This window comes from Ochotona curzoniae, unplaced genomic scaffold (assembly GCF_017591425.1).
Source record: "Ochotona curzoniae isolate NIBS_2020 unplaced genomic scaffold, NIBS_Ocur_1.0 scaffold_4701, whole genome shotgun sequence".
In the NCBI taxonomy this organism is placed as follows: domain Eukaryota; kingdom Metazoa; phylum Chordata; class Mammalia; order Lagomorpha; family Ochotonidae; genus Ochotona; species Ochotona curzoniae.
The window spans coordinates 32635835-32648535 of record NW_024467122.1 but is presented as its reverse complement, the minus strand read 5'-3'; the positions used below and the strand labels follow the sequence as shown (position 1 = coordinate 32648535).

At 38.9% G+C, this 12701-nt stretch overlaps 1 protein-coding gene across 1 annotated transcript in view; it reads left to right on the top strand.

The window, feature by feature from the left end:
• AKAP6 (A-kinase anchoring protein 6) overlaps window positions 1-12701 on the top strand; it is a 434750-nt gene that overhangs the window by 409681 nt on the left and 12368 nt on the right. The window lies entirely within an intron of this gene.

The following is a 12701-nucleotide window of genomic DNA, read 5'->3' as shown; positions in this document are numbered from 1 at the left end:
CTCATCTGAAAGTTCTCTGCTTCCTCAGCAATCTCCCCTTGTTCATAACTTCAAGAAACAAATATACAGCCCCATTGCTCTGCTGGTTCTCCACAAGCTACTTCAAAGTCAGTTTTTCTAAAACAAAACTCCTAACAAATCCTTCTCCAGAATTCTGAATTTCCAAGAAAAGCAGTTGTACGTGATCCCTTCAGCTGTGCAAAGCCAGCATACGTAGTTCATCCTGCTCATCTCACTCGTTTTCAGTCTGATTAACCTGCTTCATAGTCCAATTGGCTTTACCTTCATAAATCTATCTTCTTTCCTCTGTGCGCTACCACCATAATCCAAAATACCAATATCTTTCGTAAGTGAGTTAATCGGTCCAAAGTGCTTAGGATATTGCTCAGTCCATGTCAGTCATCACTGTTCACATTCTTACCTGTGTCACTTTGGCTATCTACCCTGCAGCCTATGTAATCTCAAAACACTGATTCCGTATATGCATCTTTCCTGGTTCCTCAGATGTGTTTCAAGTCCTGTGTTCTCGCTCTTTCTCTCTTCAGGACAGCTCCTCTGCCTGCTGGCAAACCCTCACATGCAGCGTGCTTCTGCCTCCCACACAGCCTTATTCCTTCTGCCTTCTCTACTCATCTGTAAACTCAGTGCCATACAAAAGAGTCCCATTATCCTTAAGAAATCAGCTCAAAACCTGTCCCTTAGCAAAGTTTTTTTTCTGGACTTTCGAAAACAGATCAAGTTTACCTCACACATTATGACTTGACCCAACAGATCTAAGTCAAGCCGTGTGTATTATCTCAGTACCTTACATTCAGTCAGCATAGGCTGAACACATGTATCAATTTGCTGAACATAAGTTCCTTGAAGGAATGAGTGAAAGCATAAAAAGTTTACAGTAACTTTTAGTCTATCTATTTATGTTTTTTTCCCCAATGTCATCTGCCACTAATTTTGTCTTTGTTAAACTGCCTGTCTTTTATATATTTATGATCACAGCAACTAAAGAAACCTCTAGCATATGATTAACTTATGCAGAGTTGCCCAGCCATATAACTTGCATTGTTCAAATTTGGGCTAAGGTATAGAAACCCTAATAGGCTGGGGGCTGAGAGGAGTCCAGGCCAGCTGCCCTCCACAGTGAGCAGTTTCCTTCTTGCTCTGCAGTGTGCAGGTCTAGATTCGCATAATCTGTGTGTCCTGGTTTGAAGAAGGTTGGGAAGCACTGGTCTAGAAATAGCAGGTATTAAGCTTTAGTATCAACCTCCTGATCATGAAGCAATAGTCACATTTAAATTTTGATTAAAGAGAAAACATTGAAGTGGAAATGCCATTAGGTCAAATAATTTTTTTTTATCCTACTGTAGGAAGATAAGATTTACTCTGATTTTTTAAAAATTCAGATCTAATATTTTAATTCTGTTGTTTCACTTGAATTGTGTTTGTGATTTTTTAAATATATAAATGACTAAAAATGAAAGTCAGAGAAAAGATGCTATGCTCAGTGATCCAGGGAACTAAAATTAATATACCAGTATCCAAAAAGCTAATTTTTGCATAGAGGAAAGTAGCAGTGCAAAATAGCACGAAAAAAACCATCAGCCCAAGATCTAAAAAGCTAAAGCTATTTTAACAGATTAAATATTCTTTCCACAGCCATAATACCATCAGTGTGTCACTGCTAAATATGCAAGTGTATATTAAATTCTGAATATTTAATCTATTTGCAGGAGAAGTCTGTTGGGTGAGCCCTCTGCCTCATGTGTTGAAACAAACTAAACCTGTAGGCAGATAGCAAATGCCCCTTGGAGTACCTACTATATGCTCAGTGTTATTCTAGGATCCAGTGTAGAGATTGGCTTACACGGAAGTAGTATAAGACATGAACTTAACTATTAGAAAATCTTGACATAATTGAGATAACAGTTACCCCAGACTATTTGGGATGAAGTTGACAGCATCAGTAATAAAACATAATACTCACCTATCAGTTCCTTAGTGTGAATGTGTGCTTGCTTCGCCTTCCTGTATGCGTAGTGCTGGGGCTGTACCATGTGGTTAACGATGAGCCTTTGTTGACTGGGTGAATATTCACATGCTGAATCATTTGAGTTTTTCATAGTGTAAGAATCAAATGAGAAGGAAATCGTTGAGGATTGAGTAACCAAAGAGATATTTAAAGGAGCATGATATTAAATTTTGAGAGATTGTTGCAGAAACCACATCCATTCAATCACTAATTCAAATATATTTATTAAATGCCTTTTATGAACAAAGGCGTGAAGACAGAAGGGAGCAAGGAGTATTCAAGAGGTAATTACTGAAGTGAAAGTTAGCTTTGAGGGAGCAGTAAGAATTAAACTTCAATCATCTTATGCAACTAGATTATGGAATGCCTTAGAAAAGCAGTCAGAATAGTTTAGAAGAAAATATATTCACTAAAAGCTTTTGTGTTTGTTGCTTTTAGAGAGACCAGCACAATCATTTATTTTAGGAAGCTTGGTTTCAAAATGATCTGTTGGATTATCCTAACATACTGTTGCCTGTTCTGTTCTCAAAAGCCCAGGGAAAAGCTTTTATCAACTTTTCAAGAGAATATGTGAACATGTTTGCCTTTTTAACAACAAATCCCTTTTTGTGTCTCTCACCTTCTTTTTCTTATTATCACATGATTCCATTGCTCTAGTTTGGAATCAAGGAAATGCAGAATTTTTCAGTTGCTCTAGTGAGAGCAACTTTTCAAATACTTTAGAAAATAATTTTTTGCTTATCTGATTTAAAAAAAGTCACTCTAACTCCCTTGATAAACCTCAGGTAGTTTTCTGAATTTTAAAAAAATCCATTTTGAGCTGATTAGATTCACCCATATGACACTTTTTTTTTTAATTTTATAGTACAAGTCCATAGACTCTGGGATTTTCCCATACCTACCCTCCAAATTCCTACCCCATGTTATTCCAACAGTATATTCCTTCACAAGCAATCATAAGTCCATCAGTCTGTTATTTTATTTTTATACTTAAGCAATACAAATTATTTTTACTTATTCATTTTATTTTTTTTGAAAATGGGAGTGGGATACTGCATGGAGAAAGAGAGAGAAAGAAAGAGAATCACATTTGCTATTTCTCTTCTGAAATGCCTACAACAGCCAAAAGTGGACCAGGCTAAAGCTGGGACCTGGAACTCAACCCAGGTCTCCCGTGTGGGTTGTAGGGACCCTGCCACTTGGGAGTCATCGCCTACTGCCTCCCAGGATTCACAGTGATGGGAAAATGGAGCCTGGCGAACATTACGTTAATAATAATGACAACTATTCCTAAAGACTAATGGATTGAAAGCTCCTAAAATAATCCCATATCAAGAGCAATTTCAGATTTCTCCATTGTGTGGGAAAGTACAACATGGGATGAAGGACTTTTAGTTTTGCTAGGAGTTGAAATAGCTCACATTCTGTTTATTACTCATCCTATCACCATCGTCATTATTTATGTTCCTTTCTTGGCTCTGTGTAGCTCTGGTTCTCCCTGAGAATCAGAAGTTCTAGCCACACACACACACAGAGGTGTACTGCTTCTGTAGCCCACTTGTAGATGTAACCAAGGTCAGGAAATGCAAGCTCTACGCACAGGCATGTAGAGAGAAGACACACTGGCAGATGGTCCTAGCAAAGGCTCATCCACTGGCTGGTGTACTGGAAAAAACTTAAATAGGCCCATACTGCCCCTCAACCTCCCCATGAAGGACCTCATCCTTGATTAGAGCTTAGAGTTCATCTAAAATTATTAATGCAAGGGAAAGAGCTTCGTAGCAAATTGGGTACTTTTATATTTTAATCATATAAGATCAATAATCCACCTTGCTCAAATTGATATACATTTGTTATAACTCACAAGGTAAAAGCAAGCAAAGATAACCCAGGCCTTTTTTTCTCATTTCTCTTTCTTGTTTACAATCTGAAAGCAACCACTTCAAACACAAATACAGGAGTCCAATTTTCAAAAAGCAATACCTCTTTTTTTTTTCCCCTTTCTGAGCAGCACTTCTGCAGTAGCAGTGGTAAAATAAACAACAATGTGTTGGATTTTGTTTCTCTTTATCTATATGACATTTGTGTCATCACCGTAGCTCTAATCCATATTCAGGTCTTCATGTTTGGTGTGCAGTAATATGTAAATTATCTCGCCAGCTGCATGGAGCACTGTTTGTTTATTCTATTTCTTCTGGCACTGCACAGAACTGAATTTCTGCCAAAATGGGGCTGCTTCGGGGAGCACTAATGCTCCAGGAGGAAATTTTGAAAGGAAACACACATCATAAGTCTTCACTATGCAAAGCAGCAAAATCAAAACAAACTTTCTGTTTACTAAAATATCAGTATTATGAATGTAAAATAATGTGTTTGTTAAAACACAATGAACACATACTGCCCTTTCTCCAAGAAGCTCGGCAGACGGGGCTTCAGAAATGAGGACACAATGCTGAGAAAGCTGGTGCATTTTTCTTCTTGGAAAGAAAATAGGTGAAAGGAAACAGACAGAGACACCATCTAAAAGTTTAAGGGGGAGAGAAATATTTTAACATGCATATTAATCTCTGGAAACACATGGCATTTACATGCATTTAAATGTGGACAGCTGTGGCGTTTAAGTGTTAAAAAATTTCATTAATGATGCATAGAGCTATCTACTTCTGCTGGCAGGCCTTTCAGTCTTCAATCTGACACTTCCTTTTTTACCCAGCAAGCTAATTTCCCCTCTTTTGTGCGGAGTAACTGTTTTCACACTACTGCTTACCCAGCAAGCCTCCTTATTGTTTCATGGTTAATTATCTTCTCCAGCTTCACCTTCCCCAGCAAAGGAAACAAGAATATTCCTCCCAAGTGCTACTGAAAGCTAGGTTTATGGGTGCACTGTGTAAATAAATGAACCGGTCTGATCAGACAACACAATAAATGAGTTCCTAAAAGTTTATGGAGTCACACCTCATCTAGTGTCTTTACTAAGTGATGAAGGAAAATGATCAATTTGGCAGAGGGACTCTAATTCGGGAGAGAAAACAAAGCATTCGTTGATGTACTGTGGCCCCTCTCCATAAGCAGACATAAGAGATTTTCGTTTATTCAAGTTTTGCTCCTGTTCCAGCAAAGCAGCAGCTCCATTTACCAGAAGAACACCTTTCAGAGTGGGTCTAGGAAAAGCATCGCTAATTTGGTACAAGCTAGTGCCCTTGTATTTCTCTGATTGCTTGTTGCTTGTTAAGACCAAAAAGAGCAGCCATGCTTTATAAAGTAGAGTGTGCTTTCCAACACACTGCAAGCCTACATATCAGAGATCTGACAGAGGCTCCTGTGGTCAGGCACCTGGAAAACTGACTTGCATAGGTCTCAGTTCATGGGCTGGTGAGTGTCTGTCTCCCTGTGCTGTCCACCCAACTCACTCTTTTAGTTTCTGGCCTACAGTTCCATGATGGGATAATGAAAGTGGCCCCAAGTCCCCCTAATATTGCTTTTAAAATAGCTTGCAAAATTAATTCAGATTTGCTGATCATTTTTCTCTAGATGGAAATCTGCATTTCTTTGATTTGGGAACCTTTGGTGGGCTTTGCTGTTTGGATTAAGGTCCTGACATGTAAAACTCTCAAGAGCCCAGAACTAAAGCTCCTATTCCAGTTTTTAAATTTAATCGGGTATCAGGATCCTTGGAATTTTCCCCTTGAGATGGCAAAATGAAAATGCTCCAGGTAGTCTACATTTTTTTTAATGTATCTGAGGACTCTTAGAAGAGTAATCAGAAATATAAAGTCTCTTGGAAATTTACTTCAAAGACATCTATTACCTTCTAGGAAAATTCATGCTGAAATTTCAAGCAAAATTATGAGCAACAAGTGTTAAATTGTAAGCTCAAGGGAGATGTCCTTGCAATTCTGAGACTTGTTAGTATCCCATAAGACTAAAAGCAGTTATCTTTATTGAGGCTATTAAAACAATGATATAAATCAAATGAAATAAAATTAAATATAGAAGCAACATTAAACCATCTTAAGAAAATGAATCATAGCTGACATGCCTATTAATCATACTGAACTTTGGAGTAATCAAGTGAAAAACATGAGCAAAGCAAGTTAGGTTGACTGGCATAGATGAGATGGAAAAAAAAGCTAAAAATAATGTGTGCCATTTTTGATCATTGTTAATCTACTAATCATATTGGCCTATATTTTATTCTTATCTTTTCCTCTGCATGATGATTTGTAATCATAATCTTATACCAAGAGCAACAGAAACTAACGCCCTGTTTTTCTGAGAGAGCAGGTTATAAACAATGATATAATTTTGGCTCCTGCTGTGCACAAGTGAGGATGAATAGACAAATTGTCTTAAGGAATCCTGTGATTTGTCCTCCTCTGTGTCTTCAGAGATTAAGTCCCGAGCCCTACAGTGAAACCATGGGTCATACCAAGCCCTGTGCATTCTGTTTTGTCTTGTTCACAAAGGCCATGCCTTTTTCATTTGAGCTCAGCACTTAGTATGCACTGGGGCTTGGATACTTTCTGGAATTTTCTTATTGCTGCTTTTGGACCATGGATTTGGACAGCAACACTGCCATAAGGAGGGACTTCCGTGTGTACTTTGAAAAGATGAGGGATCCTAAATGTGAGCCAGCTCCATTCTCTCATGCATGACTCTGCAGGTAGACTTTGGCGTGGGGGGCAAAGCTCTCCTTCTATAGAAGGTTACCTCAAGATCATGCCAAGAACCTGTAATTCAGAATTCAGTATGAAATTTGGATCATTATAAAAAGAGTCTATCAGGAAAATTCCCAAGGAATGAAATTGTGACTGAGATGAGGAAAATAAATCAACTTTTTTCTATTCAGTCTGTTCTGAGTATAACAAAAGTTAAGTATGTTCTTCTATAAAGGAATAGTCAAAATAAAAACATCTTCTTACCAATGAAAGTTTTTTACTTCTCTGATAACTTCAATTAAAACTTTTGGAGTTGGTGGGAAAGTAACTGGGACAGATGCTTAACAAATAGCAGTAAGCATTTACTTAAGAATTAACTTGCAGGCCCAGCACGATAGTCTAGTGGCTGAACTCCTCACCTTGAACATGCCAGGATCCTATATGGGCACTGGTTCTAATCCTGGCAGCCCCATTTCCTATCTAGCTCCCTGCCTGCGGCCTGGGAAAGCAGTCGAGGACAGTCTAAAACCTTGAGACCTGGCACCCACATGGGAGTCCCAGAAAAAGCTCCTGGCTCCTGGCTTCAGATCATCTCTGCTCTGGCTGTTGTGTGCACTTGGAGAGTGAATCAGCAGATAGAAGATCTTCCTCTCTCTCTCTTCCTCTCTGTATATATCCAATTTTCATATATAAAAATAACTAGATAAATACATTAAAAAAGAAAGAATTACCTTGCTTAAAAGAAAGTAACTTGTCAGGCATTCTTCCTTACTTTGATAATACCAGCACTGAAACCACTATACATGAAAATGATTTAGAAATCATGACACTGTCTCCATTTTCTAATTTATTAGCACAAAAATATCACTTCTCTTTAAATATGCTATTTCTCTATACACAAAAATTCTGAAAGCAAAAGTGAAATATTTTTTCCATGTCAAAGAACACTACTCTCTGGACACCTGCTGGGCATCTCACCATCTAAACCAGTTCTCAAATACCTAACTGGGGTGTTTAACCTTGGTCTCTGATGTACCAAATGATTTTGTTTATTCGGTAGCATTTTTAATTCATGTAAAATAATAATTTTGAAGTGAGCAATTCATTGGTATCTAGTACATTCAAAGTGTTGCACATCAAAGGAAATCTCATAGCTATTAAACAGTTGTTTCTCATTCTTTTCTCTTTGCCCATTGCAACCACCTATTCTTATATCCTTATTCAATTGCTGTAAGTTGATGTAATCTTAATATTTCACAGAAATGGGCACAGTATAGTCAGGTGACCACGTCTGCAGCATCCTCATGTGAGCACTTAACCAACTGCTAACTCAACATATTTGGAGAAAGTGCAGCCAGTACTTGTGGTGAGCATGTTAAACCTCCACTGCCTATGATGCCACCATCCTGTATAGGCAACAATTCAATTCTTGGCCCCTCTACTTCCCATTTAGCTCTCTATTAATGTGAGTGAGAAAGTAGTGGAATATGGGCCAAGAATCTGAATCTCTACCACACACATGGGAGAGCTACATGGAATTCCAGGCTCTTGGCTCCTACCTGACCCAATTCCAGCCATTGCAGATGTCTGGGGGAATGAACTAGGGGATGGATTATCTCTTTCTCTCGCTCTCTGTAACTCTGCCTTTCAGATCCATAAACACATCCTTTCAATCTAAACTGAACATGTACAGGCTTTCTCTATTTTTCATTCTCATAGCCATTGACGTGGTATTGGCATTGTGTTAGGTTTTATAAGGAATCTGGAGACAATGAAATATAAAGAAGAGTTGCACAAACATGCATCCGTGCTTTGAGGCGAAAAATGGATTCCCAATGAAACTGTTGGACGTGTGTAAACAGTGGGATGCTGAACTGTCTGACATTGTCTGTACCAGCAATGTCGGCGTACACTTAAACAAGAGACTCATTGTAGCAAAATGGGGAAAATCTGTTGGGGGTAGGAGATTTTTGTGGGGTAATCCCAGTCTATACGAAATTGTATTACATAATTCAAAAATTCAAAATAAAAAAATTTTAAAAAGTGTTACACAGGTTCCTTACAAGTGGCAGACTGATGAAAGGGGTCTGAGCATCCATGGATTTTCAGGTCTGCTGGGACATTCTGGAACACTGTGGATCATGAGGGACACTTGACTGTATGTGCTTTTCTGTCTGACTGCTTTTTAAAGTGAGAATTGGTAGCTGTTTGAAAGCCAGAGATTGTCCCAGTGATCTTGTCTGGACACAGCTTAGCAACAAGACCTGCTCGTAGATGTCTTCAGCAGTTCAAGAGACCATGGGCCATTGGCTCCTTCCTTCAGTTGCCCTAAGAAATGTTTTTCTGAGAATCTGTTCTGTGTCAGCCACTGTTTTAGGTACCAGAACTCTAATGGAGACAAGACAGGCATCATCCCTGTCCTCGTGATGTTGTTTATGAGAGGAAAGCCCCTGCCAGACCTCGGGGGAGTCTCTATTGTCCCTAGTCCCAGCTGAGAACAAAGACATTTTTACTATAACAAAACTTATTTTTAAGCATTTTCATTTTCTTCTACTTCAGATGTATCCATGTCGTCAACACTAGGAAATATGTCCATGTCAGTGCTCGTTTTAGTGAGATTTGTGAGATGACTTTGGATTTTACTTGTCTGTTTTGAGTTTCTGATCAGCTTTATTATTGAAAAAGAGAATTCACTAGAACAGTTTTTGATCATTAGTGTGAGATATACTTTCAAAGCATTTTCTGAGCTGAGACAAGTTACTTTAACGTTATTGTCAAGCTGATAGATAGTGAACAGGATTTGATTGCTCTAATGTGTCAGTTGTGATAGAATTTCACAGACAATGGACTTGCCTTTTGAAAAAAGATTATTTTTTAGAACTAGAAAGTCATTGAGCTATGTACTTGACTGAAGGCTAGGCAGGTGTCTTACTAAAGCTATATTCTTTTTTTTTTTTAAGATTTCTTTTTATTGGAAAGTCAGATACACAGAAAGCAGGAGAGACAGAGAGGAAGATATTCTGTCCGATGATACACTTCCCAAGTGGCCTCAATGGCTGGAGCTAAGCCGATCCAAAGCCAGGAGGCAGGAGCCTCTTCCAGTTCTCCCACATGGGTACAGGGTCCCAAGACTTTGGGCTGTCCCTAACTTCTTTCCCAGGCCACAAGCAGGGAGCTGGATGGGAAACGGGGCTGCTGGGATTAGAACTGGTGCTCATATGGGATCCTAGCGTGTTCAAGGCAAGGACTTTAGCCTCTAGGCTACCATGCCAGGCCCTGAAGCTATATTCTTGTGGAATAAACCTGGTTAGGATGTGCAAATACAAACACATCATCCCATTTTAAGCCTAATCAGAGTTTATTTTGTTAAGTCCCAGGTAAGTGGTCACACTAAGGACATGAGTCAGTTGCCACTCTCGGGGCAAATAGTATTACTGTTATTTAAGCTGCAGTCATACTGGCTTCCCTGCAGTTAGCACAGAGAATGTGTGCTGATAGGAACCAGTCGTTGTGCTCCTGCTTTGTGCCATATCCTCTCCCTTACACATATTTCTAAGTGAAAGTTCTCCACAGTTCACAAGATAAGCACAGTGCATTGTGATTACTGTATGTATGTGTGAGATATATGTGATTACATACACACATATACATACATGTATGTGTTCATGCATAATAGAACTAGGTGTTTGGACCTTTACTTATCCTGGCCCACACAGCTGGTGGGTGAGGGTGGGAATCCAGAATTCAAACCCAGATCTCTTTGGTTATTTGTCCCTTAAATCCAATTGGCTTATAAACAGTGAAGACTTTTCTTTTTGCCCTAGTTTTCTTCTGCAAAATACTATTAACTCAGAAAACTCAGAATTCTCTGAAACATGATCTTTGTTTGTTGATCAGCTACTACTCTTGATGATTTTTTTTTTAATTTTAGAAAGTTTGTTTCTCAGTCAAACTTAGGAAAATATTTATGCATATAACGTTCAGACACTTGGCTATAGGCTGAGGGCAGGGGCTAGGGAAAATATGCACTAAAAAAGAAGACTCATTGCAAGGATATTGCAATTCCCCTAGTTTAAATGAAATTCTCCAACATATCACTGCATTATTTACACCCTTCTTTCCATAACCCCCCAAGTCTCTATGTATCCCATTTCCACTCTAGGGCAAAAATGTATATTATCCTGTAACAAGTAATATTGTTTGCACTCTTGCCATTTTTGCTTATGTACATGTTTTATTGTATTTTACAGAAAATTCTTTTCTCTAGTTTTTCCATGTGGTGCTGTTCAGTGAATTCCTGGATGTTGAAAAAGCAAGGGGAGCACAAATTGCTAGGCCTCCTCATGGTTTTGCCCATTCTGAACACCAGGATTTGACTGGAACATTCAGTTCATCCTAGTCTTCATGAGTTTCTTAATGAAGTATTTTGAAAATTGTAACTTGCTGAAAAAATTTTTTTTTATGTGAAAGAGAGAGAGGGAGATAAGATGGGAAAAAGGAGAGATCTTGGCATTTGCTGGTTCACTCCTCAGATCGTTGCGATGGACAGAGGTGCATCAGGCCAAAATCAGGATCCTGAAACTCCGTACAGGTTTCCCAAGAGAGCGGCAGGGACCCAAGAACTGTAGACATCGTCTGCTGCCCCAGCACCATTAGCAGGGGGCTAGATCAGAAGTGGAACTGCTGGGACTCAAATCAGTGCCTTTGTACGATGACCGCGGCTTAACTCACTGCACCACAGTATTGGCCTCAAGTTCCAACTATTTTTTGTTTTAAGGAAGTTAAAGGAATCGAGAAGCAGCTGTATGGGATCTTTATCAGGTGGTTATTTTGTAGAATGACAGATTCCTTCACCTCCATTGTAGCTAATAGTGTGCTTCTTATCTCTTACTAAACACTCATTATTTAACCTAAAATCTTAACAAAATCCAGAAAATGCAATCTTAGGAACGCTAACTCAATTAAAACTGTACCAGTGCAGAGGATATCAATTCAGGTATGTATTGCTTGCTGCACTTGGAATCTTAATTAGTTAATTCATTCTTCTCCCTCCTCCATTTTGTCCTCTTACTACTCTTCTTTATCCTAATCATCATTATCACTATTTCTCCTGCTCCTTTTAGTTACTTCACTTATATACATTGTGGTGATATAAACGGCCTACTTCCAAGAATAATAATAATAAACAAAGATAGGAGCCAGCATTTGGAGTAGTAGTTAAGATGCCCATGTCTCAGTTAAGTACATGGGGTTCCTTTCTGCCTTCAGCTTCCTGTGAAAGCAGACCCTGGGATCAGTCAGGCCAGGCCATGATGGCTCAGGGAACTGGGTCCTGAAGTACATGGGGGGGGACCTGGACTGAGTTCTGCAGCCTTGGCTTTGACCAAGGTAGGCTGTTGAAGGAACCAAGGAATGAAACAACAGATGGGGACACACTGGCTTTCTGTCTCTCACTCATTCATGTTTATACAAATAAAATTAATTGATAAGATAAATTAGAATCAACTAATCCTGTTTATTTCTTGAGCAGGTATATCTTCATATATGTATGTGTGTGTGTAAATATAGAGTACCCTTGGTTTAGGTCAAATTTCTATATGGATGAAGCAGGTTCATGAATGAAAGATCCTGGGATGAGTACATTTAATTCAGAATTATTTCTGGAATTGCCAACTTTATATTTTAACTCAATTTCCTACTCCTTTTGATTTTATAATTACTTAAAAATAATTACAATAATTACTTAGAAATATTACCTGAATCCATCTTTTTATTTTAAAGATTTATTTACTATTTTTATTGGAAAGTCAGACATACAGAAAGGAGGAGAGACAGAGAAGATCTACCATTCGATGGTTCACTCCCCAAGTGGCCACAACGACTAGAGCTAAGCCAATCCGAAGCTAGGAGCCAGGAGTTCTTCCAGGTCTCCCACGCAGGTGCAAGGTCCCAAAGCTTTGAGCTGTCCTCTACTGCATTCCCAAGCCACAGGCAGGGAGACAGGGCCTCCGGGATTA